Source organism: Chlorocebus sabaeus, chromosome X (genome assembly GCF_047675955.1).
Source record: "Chlorocebus sabaeus isolate Y175 chromosome X, mChlSab1.0.hap1, whole genome shotgun sequence".
NCBI lineage: Eukaryota > Metazoa > Chordata > Mammalia > Primates > Cercopithecidae > Chlorocebus > Chlorocebus sabaeus.
In genome coordinates, this window is record NC_132933.1 from 151,102,386 (window position 1) to 151,121,995 (window position 19,610).

A 19,610-nucleotide genomic window follows, 5' to 3' on the forward strand; every position below is an offset into this window, starting at 1 on the left:
CCTGGTCTTCCCACCTACCGCAGCCCCCCAGCATAGCCTCGGGCTGCCCCTGGTCCCCCCTGAAAGGCCCCACGCACTCTCAGGCCCTCGGCCACTCGGTACCCCCCGCCCCTCGGTCACCGCACTCCTGGATGAGCCCCAAAGCCCCCGCCTCCGAAACCCCCGGACAGCCCCTGGCTTCCCAGTGTAGACCTGGGAGCGACCGCAGCGCCACGTCCGCTAGTCCCAGGCCTCCCAGTCTCCCGCTCGCCGAACCCTGGGGACCCCCATCCGGTCCCCCGAGCTCCCAGCCCCCCGAGACCGCTCCAGGCCTCAGCTCCCTCGGTGGAGTCCCGGGAACCGCTCCAGCCCCCACCCCCACTTCCCGGGACCCCCGGACCCCGACCTCAGACCTCCCCAGCCCCCCCGGTTCCCCCGTACGGCCCCCGGCGCTCTCAGCCCGCCGAGGCCACCCCACGCCCCCCAACCCCAGCCCCGTCCCCTCCGAGCCCCCAGGCCCCGCCCCCCAGGCCCCAGCCCCGCCTCCCAAGCCCTGGGCCCCCGGGCCCAGCCCCCACCCCTACTTCCCGGGACCCCCGGACCCCGACCGCAGACTTCCCCAGCCCCCCCGGTTCCCCCGTACGGCCCCCGGCGCTCTCAGCTCCCCGAGGCCACCCCACGCCCCCCAACCCCAGCCCCGTCCCCTCCGAGCCCCCAGGCCCCGCCCCCCAGGCCCCAGCCCCGCCCCCCAAGCCCTGGGCCCCCGGGCCCAGCCCCCACCCCTACTTCCCGGGACCCCCGGACCCCGACCGCAGACCTCCCCAGCCCCCCGGTTCCCCCGGCGCTCTCAGCCCCCCGAGGCCACCCCACGCCCCCCAACCCCAGCCCCGTCCCCTCCGAGCCCCCAGGCCCCGCCCCCCAGGCCCCAGCCCCGCCTCCCAAGCTCCGGCCCCCCCGGGCCCAGCCCCCACCCCTACTTCCCGGGACCCCCGGACCCCGACCGCAGACCTCCCCAGCCCCCCGGTTCCCCCGGCGCTCTCAGCCCCCCGAGGCCACCCCACGCCCCCCAACCCCAGCCCCGTCCCCTCCGAGCCCCCAGGCCCCGCCCCCCAGGCCCCAGCCCCGCCTCCCAAGCTCCGGCCCCCCGGGCCCGGTCCGACCAGCGAAGCGTTCGCCAGGCCCGGGCGGCCCGGGGGCGGCACTCACCTGCGCGGGGCTCCGCCTGCGTCCCAGGCCGCCGCCGCCGCTGGCCCAAGCTCCCGCCGTCCCCCGACGACCCCCGGACAGGCGCGGCCTCAACACCCGGCGCCGCCACCGTCCCCTGGAGGCGCCTCCGACGCCGCCACCGCCGTCGCCGCCCGCCCTCTGTGACGCATTTCCGGTTCCGGCGCGAGAGCTCGCGGAAGCGGCCGCGCGGCGACACCAGGTTTCTCCTCCTGGTCCTGGCCCCGCCCTAGAAGGCGGGACTTCCGGGAGCCCGGCCTTTTGCACTGCGCGTGCGCCAGGCCAGTTCCTCCCCCCCCTCCCCCCCATGCGGCCACCTGCCTGCGGGTAACCAGGGAACGTCCCTGGGCCAGGGTCTGCGGTCATCGCCCTTAAGCCAAACAGGAAGGGAGGTCGGTGTGGGGTCTAAATTCCAATTATAGAGTCAAATATCTGTAATAAAATTCTGAAATATAATAGGATCCTGTAACGGGATTCTATACTTGCAAATTGTGTGTAATATACTTGAAGAATATAATTTATGTATAAATTAGATATCATATTCTATGACGTAATTATAGAATCACATATTATACATTGCTGGTTAATTATTAATTGAATTGTTAATTATTAATTGTAATATTAATAGTTATTAATGCATACCATTACATAATGTAATTATGAAATAATAAATGACAACTTTCAATGGTATTATGAAATTAAGATAATTTGTATTGTGATTATGAAACAACTGATAATTTGTAATTATAAAATAACTTATGTAATTATGAAATAGTAAATGATAATTTATCATGTAACTTAAAAATAAATGATAATCTAATGTAATTATGAAATAAATGCTAATGTATAATATAATCGTAAAATTAATTTATAATGTCATGAAATAATGATAATCTATACTGTAATTATGAAATAACTGACAATATTTAATGTAATTATGAAATGATCATTTATAATGTAACTATAAAATAATAAATGAGGCCAAGTGCGGTGGCTCATGCCTGTAATCCCAGCACTTTGGGAGGCCAAGGTGGGCAGATCACAAGGTCAAGAGTTCAAGACCAGCCTGGGGCCAGGCGTGGTGGCTCACGCCTGTAATCCCAGCACTTTGGGAGGCCGAGACTGGCGAATGATGAGGTCAGGAGATGGAGACCATCCTGGCTAACATGGCGAAACCCCATGTCCACTAAAAATACAAAAAAAAAATTAGTGGGGGGGGCGGTGGCGGGCACCTGTAGTCCCAGCTGCTAGGGAGACTGAGGCAGGAGAATAGTGTAAACCCGGGAGGCAGAGCTTGCAGCGAGCGGAGATTGCGCCACTGCACTCCAGCCTGAGCAACAGAGCAAGACTCCGTCTCAAAAAAAAAAAAAAAAAAAAAAAAAAGACCAGCCTGGGCAGCATGGTGAAACCTCGTCTCTATTAAAAAGACAAAAAACTAGCCAGGTATGGAAGTGGGTGCCTGTAGTCCCAGCTACTCAGGAGGCTGAGGCAGGAGAATCACTTGAACCCGGGAGGCGGAGGTTGCAGTGAGCCGAGATCACGCCACTGCACTCCAGCCTGGGTGACAAGAGCAAGACTCTCCAGTAAATAAATAATGATAATTTATAACGCATTTTCATTTATTTATTATAAATGGAAATCCAGGGTCAGAGCATCAGAACAGGAGTCTTGCATTTCTCAACGTCAGCAGGCGACAAAGGAGAAAGAGAACACACCAGGGGCCCCGGGAAGGGGGACCATTCTGTGAACCCAGGCAGGCTTCAGAGGGACCAGCCTGTGTGAGAGGGTTGCTATACCTTTGATGTTTCTGTCCTTCTGAGACTCAAGTGCAAACTCAGTTCCCACGCAGCAGGACGAGCCGCAGACAAAACTCCTCAGACACTGGATTAAAGAAGCAAGAGGTTTTATCATTCGGCCGGGAGCGTTGGCAGACTCCAATCTTAAGAGCCCAGCTCCCCGAAGACAGAGTTCCCGGCCCTTTGAAGGGCTTACAACTCTAAGGGGTTCCATGTGAAAGGGTGGTGATAGATGGAGAGCACATGTGGTTCGAGTGGGGAGTTAATCTTTTAACCTCAGGCCTGGTCATCCGTGGCACCTGGCTGGTCTTGCCACTAACTTCATTCCTGTTGTTTTTCAGCTTTTACTTCCTCCTCCTCTTCAGAGGCAGGTGACAATGACTTCTCTCCTCACCCACTGCAAGAATATTAGAGATGGGGTTTTAAGGAGGTAGTTAAGTCATGAGTGGGATTTGTGCTCTTAGAAGACAGGCCCCACAGGGTTCCCTCGCCCTTTCCACCATGTGAAGACACAGCCAGAAGGAACCATCAGTGAACCAGGAAGCAGGTCCTCACCAGACCCTGAACCTCCCACGCATCCATCTTGGACTCTCAGCCTCCAGAACCGTGAGACATGAAAGTCCTAGGTTTAGGCTGGGCACGGTGGCTCATGCCAGTAATCCCAGCACTTTGGGAGGCCGAGGCGGGTGGATCACCTGGGGTCAGGAGTTTGAAGACCAGCGTGGCCAACATGGTGAAACCCTGTCTTCAGTAAAAATACAAAAAATTAGCCAGGCGTGGTGTCTGGCGCCTGCAGTCCCAGCTACTGAGGGAGGCTGAGGCAGGAGAACCGCTTGAACCCGGGAGGCAGGGGTTGCAGTGAGCCGAGGTTGGGCCGTTGCACTCCAGCCTGGGTGAGGAGAGCAAGACTCCATCTCAAAAGAAGGGGAGGGGAGGGGAGGGGAGGAGGGGACAGGAGGAAAGAAGGAAGAGGAAGGGAGAGGAAGGGAGGGAAGGGGAGGGGAAGGGAGGGAAGGGGAGGGGAAGGGAAGCAAGGGCAGGGGAAGGGAGGGAAGGGGAGGGAAAGGGAAGGAAGGGAAAGGGAAGGGAGGAGAGGGGAGTGGAGGAGGGGACGGGAGAAAAGAAGGGAGAGGAAAGAAGGGAAGGGGAGGGGAGGGTAGTAGAGGGGACGGGAGAAAAGAAGGGAGAGGAAGGGAGGGAAGTGGAGGGGAAGGGAAGGAAGGGGAGGGGAAGGGAGGGGAGGGGAGGGGAGTGGAGGAGGGGACGGGAGAAAAGAAGGGAAGGGGAGGAGAGGGGAAAGGAGGGGAGGGGAGTGGAGGAGGGGATGGGAGGAAAGAAGGGAAGGGGAGGGAAGGGGAAAGGAGGGGAGGGGAGTGGAGGAGGGGATGGGAGGAAAGATGGGAAGGGGAGGGGAAAGGAGGGGAGGGGAGTGGAGGAGGGGACGGGAGAAAAGAAGGGAAGGGGAGGAGAGGGGAAAGGAGGGGAGGGGAGTGGAGGAGGGGAGTGGAGGAGGGGAGTGGAGGAGGGGATGGGAGGAAAGAAGGGAAGGGGAGGGGAAGGGAAAGGAGGGGAGTGGGGGAGGGGAGGGGAGTGGAGGAGGGGACGGGAGAAAAGAAGGGAAGGGGAGGAGAGGGGAAAGGAGGGGAGGGGAGTGGAGGAGGGGAGTGGAGGAGGGGAGTGGAGGAGGGGATGGGAGGAAAGAAGGGAAGGGGAGGGGAGGGGAAAGGAGGGGAGGAGAGTGGAGGAGGGGACAGGAGAAAAGAAGGGAAGGGGAGGGGAAGGGAGGGGAGGGGAGGGGAGTGGAGGAGGGGATGGGAGGAAAGAAGGGAAGGGGAGAGGAAGGGAGGGGAGGGGAGGAAAGAAGAGGGCTTGTGGGTATTTGGGGGGCATTTGCATTGTGTGAGCCATGATGTCCCTAAAGGCTAATATTAGTACGATTATGAGTCTCTACTTGACCAAACACACCAGGGTGCCCAGGACGGGGACCATTCTGTGAACCCAAGCAGGCTTCTCAGTGAGACACACCCCTTTGCTGCCTTCATGTCCATTCTCCTTCTTCTTAGGGACACGAAAGCGTTTGGGGTTCTCTTTAAAATTCTTCTCACAGCTGCTGCTTTACATACCATTGGTGCGTGCTTCCCCGGGGAGCTTTGCCACTCAGCTATAGCTCCCTGAAGGTATTTCACAAAGCGAATTCAGAAGGAGATAGTCACTCCTTCAGAACCAGCAAGCACCAAAGGATGATTATCGTAATTTGGAAAGTGTTGAAGGAAAATGCTTGGCCTCCTAAGCCTGGACAACGTAGTGAGACCCCACTTGTAAAACATTTTGCAGCAAAACATCCCTCTCCTGAATGTACCCCAGAAATAAAAAAAAACAAAGTTCTCTGATATCTGCAGCCGTAATTCTTTGTCATAGGGAGATAGCCATGATTTTTTGCTGTGTACCCAGTCTGTATAATTTCCATGAATTGAGCATGAAAGGCAAATAAAAATAGTCTGAGATATCAGTCCCATGATGCTATGGCAAAGGTGCCGGAACTTTCCAGATGCAATTAAGGTCTCTAGTCAACTGACTTCCAGATAATCAAATAGGAGAGTATTCTAGGTGGACCTGACCTAATCAGGTGAGTACTTTAAAAGAAGGTCGGGGGCTGGGCGTGGTGGCTCACACCTGTAATCCCAGCACTTTGGAGGGATGAGGTAGGCGGATCATGAGGTCAGGAGATCGAGACCATCCTGGCTAGCACGGAGAAACCTCGTCTCTACTAAAAATACAAAAAATTAGCCGGGTGTGGTGGTGGGCGCCTGTAGTCCCAGCTACTCGGGAGGCTGAGGCAGGAGAATGGCGTGAACCCGGGAGGCGGAGCTTGCAGTGAGCCAAGATCACGCCACTGCACTCCAGCCTGGGCCACAGAGTGAGACTCCATCTCAAAAAAAAAAAAAAAAAAAAGAGACAAAAACAGCCGGGCATGGTGACTCATGCCTATAATCTCAACACTTTGAGAGGCCGAGGCAGGCAGATCACCTGAGGTCGGGAGTTCGAGACCAGCCTGACCAACATGGTGAAACCCCGTCTCTACTAAAAATACAAAATTAGCCAGGTGTGGTGGTGGATGCCTGTAATCCCAGCTACTCAGGACACTGAGGCAGGAGAATCACTTAAACCTGGGAGGCAGAGGTTGTGTTGAGCCGAGATTGGGCCACTGCACTCCAGCCTGGGCAACAAGAGGGAAACTCTGTCACCAAAAAAAAAAAAAAAAAAGACTAGACAGAGGGGCCAATTGTCCTGGACATTGTCACCACGATGACCACGCTCCCTTCCCATGGGCTGCTTTGAAAGGCACTTGTCTTCCAGAAACGATACGGCACATACAAATCAGGTTCTATTTTTTGTTTTGTTTTGAGACGGAGTCTCACTCTGTTGCCCAGGCTGGAGTGCAGTGGCGGGATCTCGGCTCACTACAACCTCCGCACCCTGAGGCTTAAGCAATTCTCTGCCTCAGCCTCCAGAGTAGCTGGGATTACAGGCGCCCGCCACCACGCCCAGCTAATTTTTTTGTATTTTTAGTAGAGACAGGGTTTCACCATCTTGGCCAGGCTGGTCTTGAACTCCTGACCTCCTGATGCACCTGCCTCAGCCTCCCACAGTGCTGGGATTACAGGCGCGAGCCACCGTGCCCGGTCACAAATCAGGTTCTCGACAGACCAACTGTAGGGAGTTGAGCAGGGTCTTCCTAAAATTCTTGTTCACCACTAAACTCATTTAGAAGTACAGACTTTTCACCTTTGCGTGGTGGCTCACGCCCATAATCCCAGCACTTTGGGAGGCCGAGGTGGGCGGATTGCGAGGTCAAGAGATGGAGACCTACCTGGCCAACACGGTGAAACCGTCTCTACTAAAAATACAACAATTAGCTGGGCATGGTGGTCCCTGCCTGTAGTCGCAGCTACTTGAGAGGCTGAGGCAGGATAATTGCTTGAACGCAGAAGGCAGAGGTTGCAGTGAGCCAAGATCGTACTACTGCACTCCAGCCTGGGGACAGAGAGAGACTCTATCTGAAAAACAAACAAAACACAACACAACAAAACAGTACAGCCTTTCCAGAATAAGGTGGACCTGAAATGCAATGTCAGGTGTCCTCTTAAGAGACAGAACAGGAGACACAGACACAGAGGAGGAGGCCACATGGAGACGGAGGCAGGGACTGGAGTGTTGTGGCCACAAGCTCAGGGGTGCCTGGAGCCCCCAGGAGCTGGAAGAGGCAGGAAGGATCCTCTCCTAGAGCCTCTGGAAAAAAACTGAATTTAATTATAGTGTAGTGAACGGTGGCCCTCAGATAGAGCTGTCCACATCCTACAGGCCAGAACCTAGAGTGAGACCTTATTTTGAAACAGGTCTTTGCAGAATTCATTTGTTAACCATGTGAAGATCAGATCTACCTGGATTAGGATAGGCCCAAAATGCAATGACAGGTGTTCTTATCGCAGGGAAGAAGAGACACAGACACAGAGAAGGAGGCCACTTGGAGATGGAGGCAGAGACTGGAGTGATGCGGCCACAAGCCCAGGGACGCCTGGAGCCCCCAGGACCTGGGAGAGGCAGGAAGGACCCTCCCTTAGAGCCTCCAGAAGGAACTGGATAAAAAACAGTGGCCCTCAGAAAGGTCTGTCCACATCCTAAAGGCCAGAACCTGGAGCGGGACCTTATTTTGAAACAGGTCTTTGCAGAATTCATTTGTTAACCATCTCAAGATCAGATGTGCCTGGATTAGGATAGGCCCAAAATGCAATGACAGGTGTTCTTATCGCAGGGAAGAAGAGACACAGACACAGAGGAGGAGGTCACATGGAGATGGAGGCAGATACTGGAGTAATGTGGCCACAAGCCCAGGGATGCCTGGAGCCCCCAGGAGGTGGGAGAGGCAGGAAGGATCCTCCCCTAAAGCCTCTGGAGGGAGCACCTCCCTGACACAGCTTGATCTCAGACTCCTGGTTTCCAGGACTGGGGGAACATGTCAACCCCCGATGGTGGCGATTTCAGAAGACAACCCGAAATTTCCAGAAAATTCCAACCCTCATCTTGCTAAATGTTGGAAGAAAGATGGAGATTTAAGGAATACCGTCCAGAAGTCGCAGAGTAGATTTAAGGCGTGAGGATACTTGACCCGTTTGCCCAGAGCAACAACAAAGGACGCTAAAAATGCAGAGTCCGTCTTTGAACCAGAGGACACTCAGGAAACAAACATTCCACTCCGGGAAACGGGGTAGTTCTCTCCACCATTGCGTGAGAGGCTGTGCAGGCCAGAGGAAGTGACAGATAAAAACAGGATTTTTAACTCACACAATGCAACCACAGGCTCTACCTGGACGCGACCAGCTCCTGTATGACTCAGAGACTCCTCTAGACCCATAGCCGTTCCATCCTTCTACGGTGCGGAAGATTTCTGCAATCTGTCCCGTGAAAAATGCAGCAAGCACTTTCAACCCTGTCCCGAGAGCCCAGCCTCCCTTCAGGTTCCTTCCACAAGCTCTCATCCGTCCCCTGCTTCACATCCCTTCTCTGTCCTCCTCAGCAGACCACACCCTAGCCCAAGTCATTTTTTTTTTTAATATCAGCGTTTTGCATTTTCCTGCAAAGTGGTTATCATCAGATGAAGCCATTTATGCTTTGCTTTTCTGCAGTGAAGATGTCAGCATGCCCTTGGCCAGGTGCAGTGTCTCACGCCTGTAATCCCAGTGCTCCTTTTCTTGGCCGTTATTATTTAATTAATTGATTGATTGATTTTGAGGTAGGGTCTCACTCTCTTATCCATTTCTTTTCTTGGCTGATATTGGGAGGCCGAGGCGGGAGGATTACCTGAGGCCAGAAGTTCAAGGCCAGCGTGGGCAACATGGTGAGACCCCCCCATCTCTACAAAAGAAGAAAAAGGAAAATATGAGCTGGGCGTGGTGGCACACACCTCTAGTTTCAGCTACTCGGGAGGTGGAGGCATGAGGATCGCTTGAGCCCAGGAGTTCCAGTCTGCAGTGAACTACGATTTTGCCACTGCACTCCAGCCTGGGCAACAGAGCTGGACCCTGTCTCAAAAAAAGAAAAAAAAAAAAGTGTAACCATTCCCAAATAGACATCTACCTCTTTTCTTGGAAGGATTGCTGAAGCCCAGGAATTTAGGACCAGCCTAGGCAACATAGCAAGACTCCGTCTCTTAAAAAAAAAAAAAAAAAAAAAAATACAGAAATTAGTCAGATGTGGTCATCTTCAGTGGGCTTTGGCCCCCTTGGAGGGTCCAGCAAGGCAATTTACGGTGGGCGTCTTGGGACATGCAGTATCAGTTTCAACCTCCAGGAGGGGCTGGAGAGTAAAGCTCAGTGCCAGAGACAGAAAGTGGTGGGGACCCAGGTAAAACTCCAGACACTTGAGGTTCTGATAAGGCTTCTTGGTGGGCATAACTTGACCTCTGTCATCACACATTGATGCCAAGAGGAGGGAACAGAACCCACGAGTCCTTCGGGAGAGGACAATGGAAGCTGTGGGTCTCGGTTCCTCCTTGACTCTCTCTTCTACATCTCTTTGCTTGGCGGATATTACTGAATTAAATTAATTCATTCATTGACTTTCACTCCCTGTGTCTTAGGCATCTCTTTTCTTGCCTGGTATTATTTAACTTCATTAATTGATGGATGGATTGGTTTAAGGATTAAGGATTAATGGATTAAGGTAGGGTGTCTGTTTTATGCATCTCTTTCCTTGATGGATATTATTTTTAATTTAATAATTGATTGGTTCTCACTCTCTTATACATCTCTTTTCTTGCCTGGTATTATTTAATGAATTGATTGATTGATTTTGAGGTAGGGTCTCTGTTTTACACGTCTCTTTACTTGGCTGGTATTATTTATTTAATTAATTGGTTGGTTTTCAGCAGGGTCTCAGTCTCTCATATATCTCTTTTCTTGGCTGAAATTTTTAACTTATTAATTGATTGACTGACTGTTTTTGAGGTAGGGTCTCTGCTTCACATGTCTCTTTACTTGGCTGATAGTATTTATTTAATTAATTAATTGGTTTTGAGTGGGGTCTCAGTCTCTCATACATCTCTTTTCTTGGCTGATATTAATCGATGATTGGTTTTGAGGCAGGGTCTCACTCTCTTATATATTTTTTCCTGGCTGATATTATTTAATTTAATGAATTGATTGATAGATTTTGAGGTAGAATCTCTGTTTCAAGCATCTCTTTTCTTGGCTGATATTATTTAATTCATTCATTCATTCATTGATTTTGAGTAGGGTCTCACTCTCTTATCCATTTCTTTTCTTGACTGATATTGTTTAATTCAATTAATTGATTGATTTTGAGTAGGGTCTCACTCTCTTATCCATTTCTTTTCTTGGCTGATATTATTTAATTAATTCATTGATTTTGAGTAGGGTCACACTCTCTTATCCATTTCTTTTCTTGGCTGATATTATTTAATTCAGTTAATTGATTGATTGATTTTGAGTAGGCTCTCGCTCTCTTACCCATCTCTTTTCTTGGCTGATATTGATTGATCGATTGATTTTGAGCAGGGTCTCACTCTGTCTTAGGCATCTTTTTTCTTGGCTGACCTTATATAATATAATTAATTTTGTGGCGGAGTCTCACTCTCTCATACTTCACTTTTCTTGGCTAATATTATTTAATTAAATGAATTAATTGATTGACTTTAAGGTAGGGTCTCTGTTTTATGCATCTCTTTTTTTCCAGATATTATTTAATTGATTGATTGATTGATTGATTTTTGAGCCAGAGTCTCACTCTGTTACCCAGGCTGGAGTACAGGGATACAATCACAGCTCACTACAGCCTCAACCTCTGGGGTTCAAGCAGTCTTCCCAACTCGGCCTCCTGAGTAGCTGGGATGACAGACGTGCACCACCCTCCCTGGCTAATTTTTTATTTTTTTTTGGAGAGATGAGATCTCGCTCTGTTGGCCAGGCTGGTCTCAAACTCCTGGGCTCAAGTGATCCTCCCACCTCGACCTTCCAAAGTGTTGGGATTACAAGCATGAGCTGCTGTGCCCAGCTTGGCTGATTTTAATTTATATCTATTCGGTATAATAAGACTTTAATCACAAGCACAGTGTTTTCCTGACTTCTTGTGAGTCATTCTAGGCAATTATTCACCCTGAAGGTGGTCACTGGGAGCCTACAAGTTTTAGCCACCTGTTCTGAAAGGAGGGTGCTTTCCGAGACCCCTGAATTTGAATTTGCAGCTGGTGACCAAAGTAAAGGGAATTGGTGGGGACTGCAGAAATACAGAATTATGCATTTCACGGGTACGTGATTGCTCTGGGGCCGCCCTAACAATTTACCTAAAACTCAAGGGTTTAGGACAACAGATGTGATTTATCTCACAGTTCTGGAGACCAGAAGTCTGAGATCAAGGTGTGGGCAGGATTAGGCTCCCTCTGGAGGCTCTAGGGGAGGATCCTTCCTGCCTCTCCCAGCTCCTGGGGACTACAGGAGTACCTGAGCTTGTTGCTGCATCACTCCAGTCTCTGCCTCCGTCTCCATGTGGCCCTCTCCTCTGTGTCTGTGTCTCCTCCTCTGTCTCTTAGAAGGACACGTTTCACTGGATTTAGGGTCCACCCTACTCCAGGATGATCTCATCTCAAGACCCTTCACTTAATCACATCTGCAAAGACCCCATTTCCAAATAAGTTCTCATTCACCAGGGGATAGGATTAGATATATCTTTTGGGGGGACGAGATTCAACCTATTATGGTGAGTAACTGGAGATTGTGGAAACAAGTTAAAAAAAAAAAAAAAAAAAAAAAAAAGCACTGGCCTTAATCAAACAAATATCTTAGAACCAAGCATGGGGCTTTCATTTGGAGATACAGAGTCCTAGGGTGGTAGACAGGAGAGACAAGCCATCCTATCACTGCAGATGACCTGGATGTCTCACTCATGTGTCTGTCACTTTATTCACCCATTCATCTATCCACCCACTCACTCATTCAGCCTGTCATCAACCTGTCAATCTGTTCATCCATTTGTCCACCCATCCACTCATCCGTTCGTCCGTCCATCCATCCATCCATCCATCCATCCATCCATCCATCCCTCTATTCATCTATCTACCCACCCACCCATTCAGCCAGTCATCAATCTGTTCATCCATTTATCTACCCATCCACCCATCCATTCATCTATCCATGCATCCATCCATCCATCCATCCATCCATCCATCCATCCATCAGTCCACCCACCCATCCATCCATTTACCCACTCATCTATCCATCCATTCATCCACCAATCCATCCACCTATTTATCCATCCATCTATCTATACATTCCCCATTCAGTCAGTCACCAATCTACCTGTCAGTCTACTCATCCATCTACTTATCCACCCATCCATTCACGCCCAATCCATCCATCTAGTCACCCATCCATTTATTAACGCATCCATCCATTAATGTATCTGCCCATCCATCCATTCACCCACCCACTTATCCATCCATCCATCCATCCAGTCACCCATCCATTTATTTACCCATTCATCCATTAACGTACCCACCCATCCATCCATTCACCCACCCATCTATCCATTCATCCATCCATCCATCCAGTTACTCATCCATTTATTCACTCATCCATCCATTATTGTGCCCATCCATCCATTCACCCACCCACTTATCCATCCATCCATCCATCCATCCATCCATCCATCCACCCAGTCACCCATCCATTTATTTACCCATCCATCCATTAACGTACCCACCCATCCATCCATTCACCCACCTATCTATCCATTCATCCATCCATCCATTCACCCACCCATCTATCCATTCATCCATCCATCCATCCAGTCACTCATCCATTTATTCACCCATCCATCCATTAATGCACCCACCCATCCATCCATTCACCCATCCATCCACTTACCCACCCATCTATTCATTCATCCAACCCATCTATCTATACATTCCCCATTCAGCCATTCGCAAATCTACCTATCAATCTATTCATCCATCACTGCAAGTGGCTGGATGACTTCTCTCTCCTGTCTACCATCCCTTGGCCACAAACAAAAAAGGAGAAGTTCGAGTCCAGCCTCATTCACAACATCATAAGAATCAAATACCTTCCACAAGAAGTAACAGAGGCTACTACTCAGGTTTATCTGTGATAACTGGTGAGGTTGATAACTAAGTGATTGGGCAGAAAATTCCATTGAAAACATAGCCTGCTGAGAAAATGCTGCTTTGTGGTGTGGGATGCAGTTTCCAGGAATTTATTAAATGCTGATGTGACAATGATATTTCAAGGAGCTATACCACCGCACATCAGCACGTTATCGCCCACGTGAAGACCAGAAAAACAGACGTTGTAAAGATCAGATAAAACGGAAGCCTCAAACAGGAAATAAAGATACAAAACAAAGATACGGGAGTGGGTCTCCTCCTTGAGGAAAATGACTTCCTTGCATTGCTTCTCATGCAACGGCCTTCCCTTTTCTCCTTAGAGTAATTGAGGTACAATTCAGAAAAGTGTGTACGATGCCAGGACAGGGCAAGCCACCCTATGCAGAGCAGGCCATGCAGGGAACGAATCATTTGGAAGGTCCTAGGAGCAGCTGACAAAGAGAGAGACCCAGGACTGTGGTCCTTATCAAGATGCCTCCAAGGAGTGGGGTCTTCCATCGACAGACTCCCAGGAAGCGCCCAGTACTGTGAGGTCAGTGATCAAAGGCCTGACCCTCAAGCATGGGGACTCTTCTCCTAGAGCTGCACCCTGAGGTAGGAGGTGGAGGGTTTTGCAAAGATTGAGAATCCCGGGGACCAGATCACTAAACTGGAATCCAATATGAGAGATGTTAATTCTCTCGCCTTTATCATATCCATCCATCCATCCATCCACCCATCCATCCATCCATCCATGCTTCTATCGGCCAGTTGATCTGTTCGTGCATCTGTGCAACCATCCACCCATTCAGCCAGTCATCAATCTGTCAACCTATTCATCCATCCACCCATTCATGTATCCATCTACCCACTCACCCACCCCTACATCCATCCATCCACCCTCCATCCGTTAAACCATCTATCCGTGTATCTATCTATCCATCCTCTATCCACGCTCCGTTTATTAACCCAGCTATCAACCCACCCACTTTCTACTTACCCATGCATTCATTAATCCATTCATTTATCCTCTATTCATTAACCCATGTATCCATCCACCTATCCAGCCAGCCAGTCAGCCAACCCTTCATCCATTAACCCAACCATTCATTAATCCATTCATTCATCCTCTATTCATTAACCCATATATCAATCCACCTATCCAGCCATCCAGCCATTCAGTCAGCCAACCCTTCATCCATTAACCCATTCATTCATTAATCCATTCATTCATCCTCTATTCATTAACCCATATATCCATCCACCTATCCAGCCGTCCATCCATTCAGTCAGCCAACCCTTCATCCATTAACCCATCCATTCATTAATCCATTCATTCATCCTCTATTCATTAACCCATATATCCATCCACCTATCCAGCCGTCCATCCATTCAGTCAGCCAACCCTTCATCCATTAACCCATCCATTCATTAATCCATTCATTCATCCTCTATTCATTAACCCATATATCCATCCACCTATCCAGTCATCCAGCCATTCAGTCAGCCAACCCTTCATCCATTAACCCATCCATTCATTAATCCATTCATTCATCCTCTATTCATTAACCCATGTATCCATCCACCTATTCAGCCATCCAGCCAGCCATCCAGCCAACCCTTCATCCGTTAACCGATATATCCGTATATCCATCCATCTGTCTGTTCATTCATTCTTTGATCTATCCACCCTCGCACCCACTCAGCCGACCACCAACCACCGATCCATCCATCCATTAACCTACTCACCGACCTATCCGCTCATTCACTCATCCATCCATCCACCCTCAATCGATTAACCTATCTATCCATCATCTATCCACCCTCCATTCATTAACCCACCCATTGAACCACCCACGCAACCATCCATCCATTCATCCATCCATCTATTCTCTATCCATTAATCCATGTATCCATCCATCCATCTACCCAACCACTAATGCACTCATCCATCCATTTGTGCACCCTCTATCCAATAGCCCATCTATCCATCCACCCATCCATTCACCCACCCTCCATCCATAACCCCATAAACCATATTATAAAATCAAATTCACTCAATATTTTAAAAGCAAAATTAATTCAAATAAACAACCATGAACAAATCAATATTGTGAACAAACACAGGATTCCGGCAGTGCTCCGATAATTCCTTTTGGAGCCTGAAGTAAAACATATGGAAAAGGAAAAATTCATGCCCCTCTAGATATATTTCATGTGTTTTCTTTTTCCAGTGGGTTATTTTTTCCAGAATATTAAAATAGTTGGGAAAATATTACAACAAGGAAACACAGGTATATGACAATTCAGAGCATTGCTTTAACTTTTAAATATTTATTTTTTATCAAAACCAGACTTTTTAGGGAGTCATTCTACTTTCCTGGCTTGAATGAAAGCACACTTACCGAAATACTCTCAAACTTTCATTTTTGCTTATATCATTTTAATGGATAGGATTGTCATGTTTGTCAGTTTCTCTTGACCAAGTGACCATCAAGCTTTCACGTTTAATTACTATCAGCGTACTAGTCCCGTCCTTATTCAAAATTTGTATGGTTTGTTTCTCATGGCATTTTTGCCTTCATATTTATTGCTACTTATTTTAGTTTTTTATTTACTTATTTGTTTGTTTGTTTGTTTTTTGAGAAAGAGTTTCGCTCTTGTTGCCCAGGTTGGAGTGCAGTGGCACCATCTCAGCTCACTGCAACCTCCTCCCGGGTTCGAGTGATTCTCCTGCCTCAGCCTCCCAAGTACTTAGGATTATGGGCATGCGCCACCATGCCCAGCTAATTCTGTATTTTTAGTAGAGACACAGTATCTCAATGTTGGTCAGGCTGGTCTCAAACTCTCAACCTCAGGTGATCCGCCCGCCTCGGCCTCCCAAAGTGCTGGGATTACAGGCGTGAGCCACCGCGCCTGGCCTTTATTGCTATTTAAATATTGTGTGAGGTTCGGGCACAGCGGCTCACGTCTGTAATCCCAGCACTTTGGGAAGCCGGGGTGGGTGGATCACTTGAGGTCAGGAGTTCGAGACCAGCCTGGGCAACATGATGAAACCCTGTCTCTATAAAATAAAATAAAATAATAAAATAAAATAAAAAATAAAATGAATGTCACACGACATGATCAGTCACGTTGGTTACTGGGTTTGGGGAACCCCCTCAAGTTTTATATCATAGACACAGCCCTCAATTCCCTTACCCTAGTCCCTCCCTGCTGGGTCCTACCTTCCTGGAGTTCCTTGTTGTAATCCTCAGACGTAGCTCTTTGCCAGAGATTCCAGAGCTTGACCCCAAAGTGACACGTTTTTTTTTGTTGTTTTGTTTTTTGAGACAGAGTCTCGCTCTGTCGCCCAGGCTGGAGTGCAGTGGTGCGATCTCGGTTCCCGGGTTCACGCCATTCTCCTGCCTCAGCCTCCCGAGTAGCTGGGACTACAGGCGCCGCCACCACACCCGGCTAATTTTTTGTATATTTAGTAGAGACGGGGTTTCACCGTGTTAGCCAGGATGGTCTCGATCTCCTGACCTCGTGATCCGCCCGTCTCGGCCTCCCAAAGTGCTGGGATGACAGACGTGAACCACCGCGCCCAGCCCTGAGGCAACATATTTTTATGGCTTCCCCAAGGGGAGGCAATTGGAAAACGAAGAGAAATTCTCACCCGGTGCTTCTGGATTTGGGGTTTTTCAGCAACTGCATGGCCGTCCTTCTCTGTCACCTGACTTTGTGTGACTGCCGCTATCCAATTTTCACCAAGCTCAGAGGCAGCGAATCCTGGGTGTGTAGCTCCTCCCAGGTGAAATGCTTGTGTCTGTTTTGCAGATGAAGGAAATGGAACATGCATGTGTGGATCCTGAGTCATCCTATGAATGCATTCGTCACTCTAGGGTGAGGTTAGAAAACAAGTTGGAAGGCTGGGCGCGGCGGCTCACGCCTGTCATCCCAGCACTTTGGGAGGCCGAGGCGGGTGGATCACGAGGTCAGGAGATCGAGATCAGCCTGGGTGACGAAGCAAGGCCCTGTCTCTAAAAAAGACACAAAAATTAACCGGGACAGGTAGTACCTGCCTGTGGTCCCAGCTACTCTGGAGGCTGAGGCAGGAGAATGGCTTGAACCCAGAAGGCAGAGGTTGTAGTGAGCTGAGATTGTGCCACTGCACTCCAGCCTGGGCAACACAGTGAGATTCCGTCTCAAAACAAACAAACAAACAAACAAAAAAATTGGCCAGGCACGGTGGCTCACGCCTGTAATCCCAGCACTTTAGGAGGCCAAGGCCAGTGGATCATGAGATCAAGAGATCAAGACCATCCTGGTTAACATGGTGAAACCCCGTCTCTACTAGAAATACAAAAATTCGCTGGGTGTGGTGGCACGTGCCTGTAATCCCAGCTACTCGAGAGGCTGAGGCAGGAGGATCACTTGAACCCAGAAGGCAGAGGTTGCAGTGAGCTGAGATTGTGCCACGGCACTCCAGCCTGGACAACAGAGCGAGACTCCATCTCAAAAAAAAAAAAAAAAAATTGACCAGACGCGGTGGCTCACGCCTGCGTTCCCAGCACTTTAGGAGGCCAAGGCCGGTGGATCATGAGATCAAGAGATCAAGACCATCCTGGCTAACATGGTGAAACCCCATCTCTACTAAAAATACAAAAATTAGCCAGGCGTGGTGGCACGTGTCTGTAATCCCAGCTACTCGAGAGGCTGAGGCAGGAGGATTACCTGAACCCCAGAGGCAGCGGCTGCAGTGAGCCGAGATTGCACTACTGCACTCCAGCATCGGCGACAGAGTAAGACTCTGTCTCAAAATAAAAAATTTTTAAAAAATTATTTAATTAATTAAAAAGATGGCCAGGCATGGTGACTCACACCTGTAATCCCAGCACAAACCCCATCTCTACTAAAAATACAAAACTTAGCTGAGCGTGGTGGTGCACAGCTGTAGTCCCAGCTACTGGGGAGGCTGAGGCAGGAGAATCCCTTGAACCCGGGAGGCAGAGGTTGCAGTGAGCCGAGATCTGGCCACTGCACTCCAGCCTGGGCGACAGAGTGAGACTCTGTCTCCCCTCCGAAAAAAAGACCAAAAAAAAAAAAAAAGGACAAGATGATCGTTTTTATGTTCTGTATATTTTACCACAATAAAAGAAGTTTTGGAGGACAGGGTAAGCAATGCTGTGGGGGAGGAGGGCGGCTTGCCAACCATTTCCTGACTCCTTCCTGTCCCATTTTTACCTAATCATTCAGCAGGCATCCTGCAGCCGCCGCGTTGAGATGGGCAGGAGGGATCACAGAGCCATTTACAGCTGCAACGAGGTGTTGGGGGCCACATCCTAGCTTCCTGTGTTCTTCCCGTAAAAGGGGTCTTTTACCGTGCCTGAGTCGTGATACCAGCCAGTGTCCTAGTCTTCTGATACTCCCGCCTTGTGGTACATGTGAAGAAACACCACATGGGGACCTGCTGGGGTAAACGCCGCATGGGCACCTGCTCAGCTACCCCAGCCTGACACCTGGACCTTCACAGAAGCACCTGAGCTCTTGCACCTGAGCCTGTAGGGAAGGGTCCGGAGCCCAGAGCTCTGAGTCCGACTGGCAACATGTACCTAAATGCCCAGTCTCTAGGGGGATTTCAGCTTTGTCGTTTGTGAAGGGAGACGGATAACAGCAGGATGCCAGATGAGAAAGGCAACCTGTGAACCCAGCATAGCAGTACAGTGGGCACGGCCGTGGACACCACACACACCATAGGAAGCTCATTTTCCCCGGTTGAATGATCGATACGACGTGCCCTGCTTAACCAGAAAAAAAAGCAAGGCTCCGTTCCATGTAATCCTTGCATCATGGTGCCAGACGTAGCCGTGGAAAAGTAAACTCCTTGATAAACTAATGAGAATTCACAGGTGAGTTTACAGCTTATCCTGTGGAGTCTCACTCTGTCACCCAGGCTGGAGTGTAGTGGTGCGATCTTGGCTCACTGCAACCTCCACCTCCTGGGTTCAAGTGATTCTCCTGCCTCAGCCTCCCAAGTAGCTGGGATTACAGGCGCCTGCCACCACATCCAGCTATTTTTTTTTTTATTATTATTTTTAGTAGATACAGGGTTTCACCATCTTGGCCAGGCTGGTCTTGAACTCCTGACCTCGTGATCCACCTGCCTCAGCCTCCCAAAGTGCTGGGATTACAGGCGAGAGCCACCGCACCCAGCCATCATCTTGTCCATTTTTTTGTGAGTCTTGTCTTGTTTCTACAATTTTTTTTTTTTTTAGACAGAGTCTCACTGTGTCGCCGAGGCTGGAGTGCAATAGTGCAAACTTGGCTCACTGCAGCCTCTGCCTCCAGGGTTCAAGTGATTCTCCTGCCTCAGCCTCCTGAGTAGCTGGGATTACAGGGATGCACCACCACAGCCCACTAATTTCTGTATTTTTAGTAGAGACGGGTTTTCA

At 49.7% G+C, this 19,610-nt stretch overlaps 1 long non-coding RNA gene across 2 annotated transcripts; it reads right to left on the minus strand.

The window, feature by feature from the left end:
• Nucleotides 1–2,801: 2,801 nt before the first annotated feature.
• On the minus strand, nt 2,802–17,104 carry LOC103247522 (uncharacterized). 2 transcript variants are annotated; one of them, XR_005236350.2, is made up of 3 exons: nt 16,835–17,006; nt 3,275–3,396; nt 2,802–3,084 (listed from the first exon to the last, which is right to left on the minus strand). It is a non-coding gene; the product is annotated as an uncharacterized lncRNA (long non-coding RNA). The 2 variants fall into 2 exon arrangements; XR_012092097.1 differs by having other exon boundaries at nt 2,802–3,396; nt 16,835–17,104.
• Nucleotides 17,105–19,610: the final 2,506 nt, after the last annotated feature.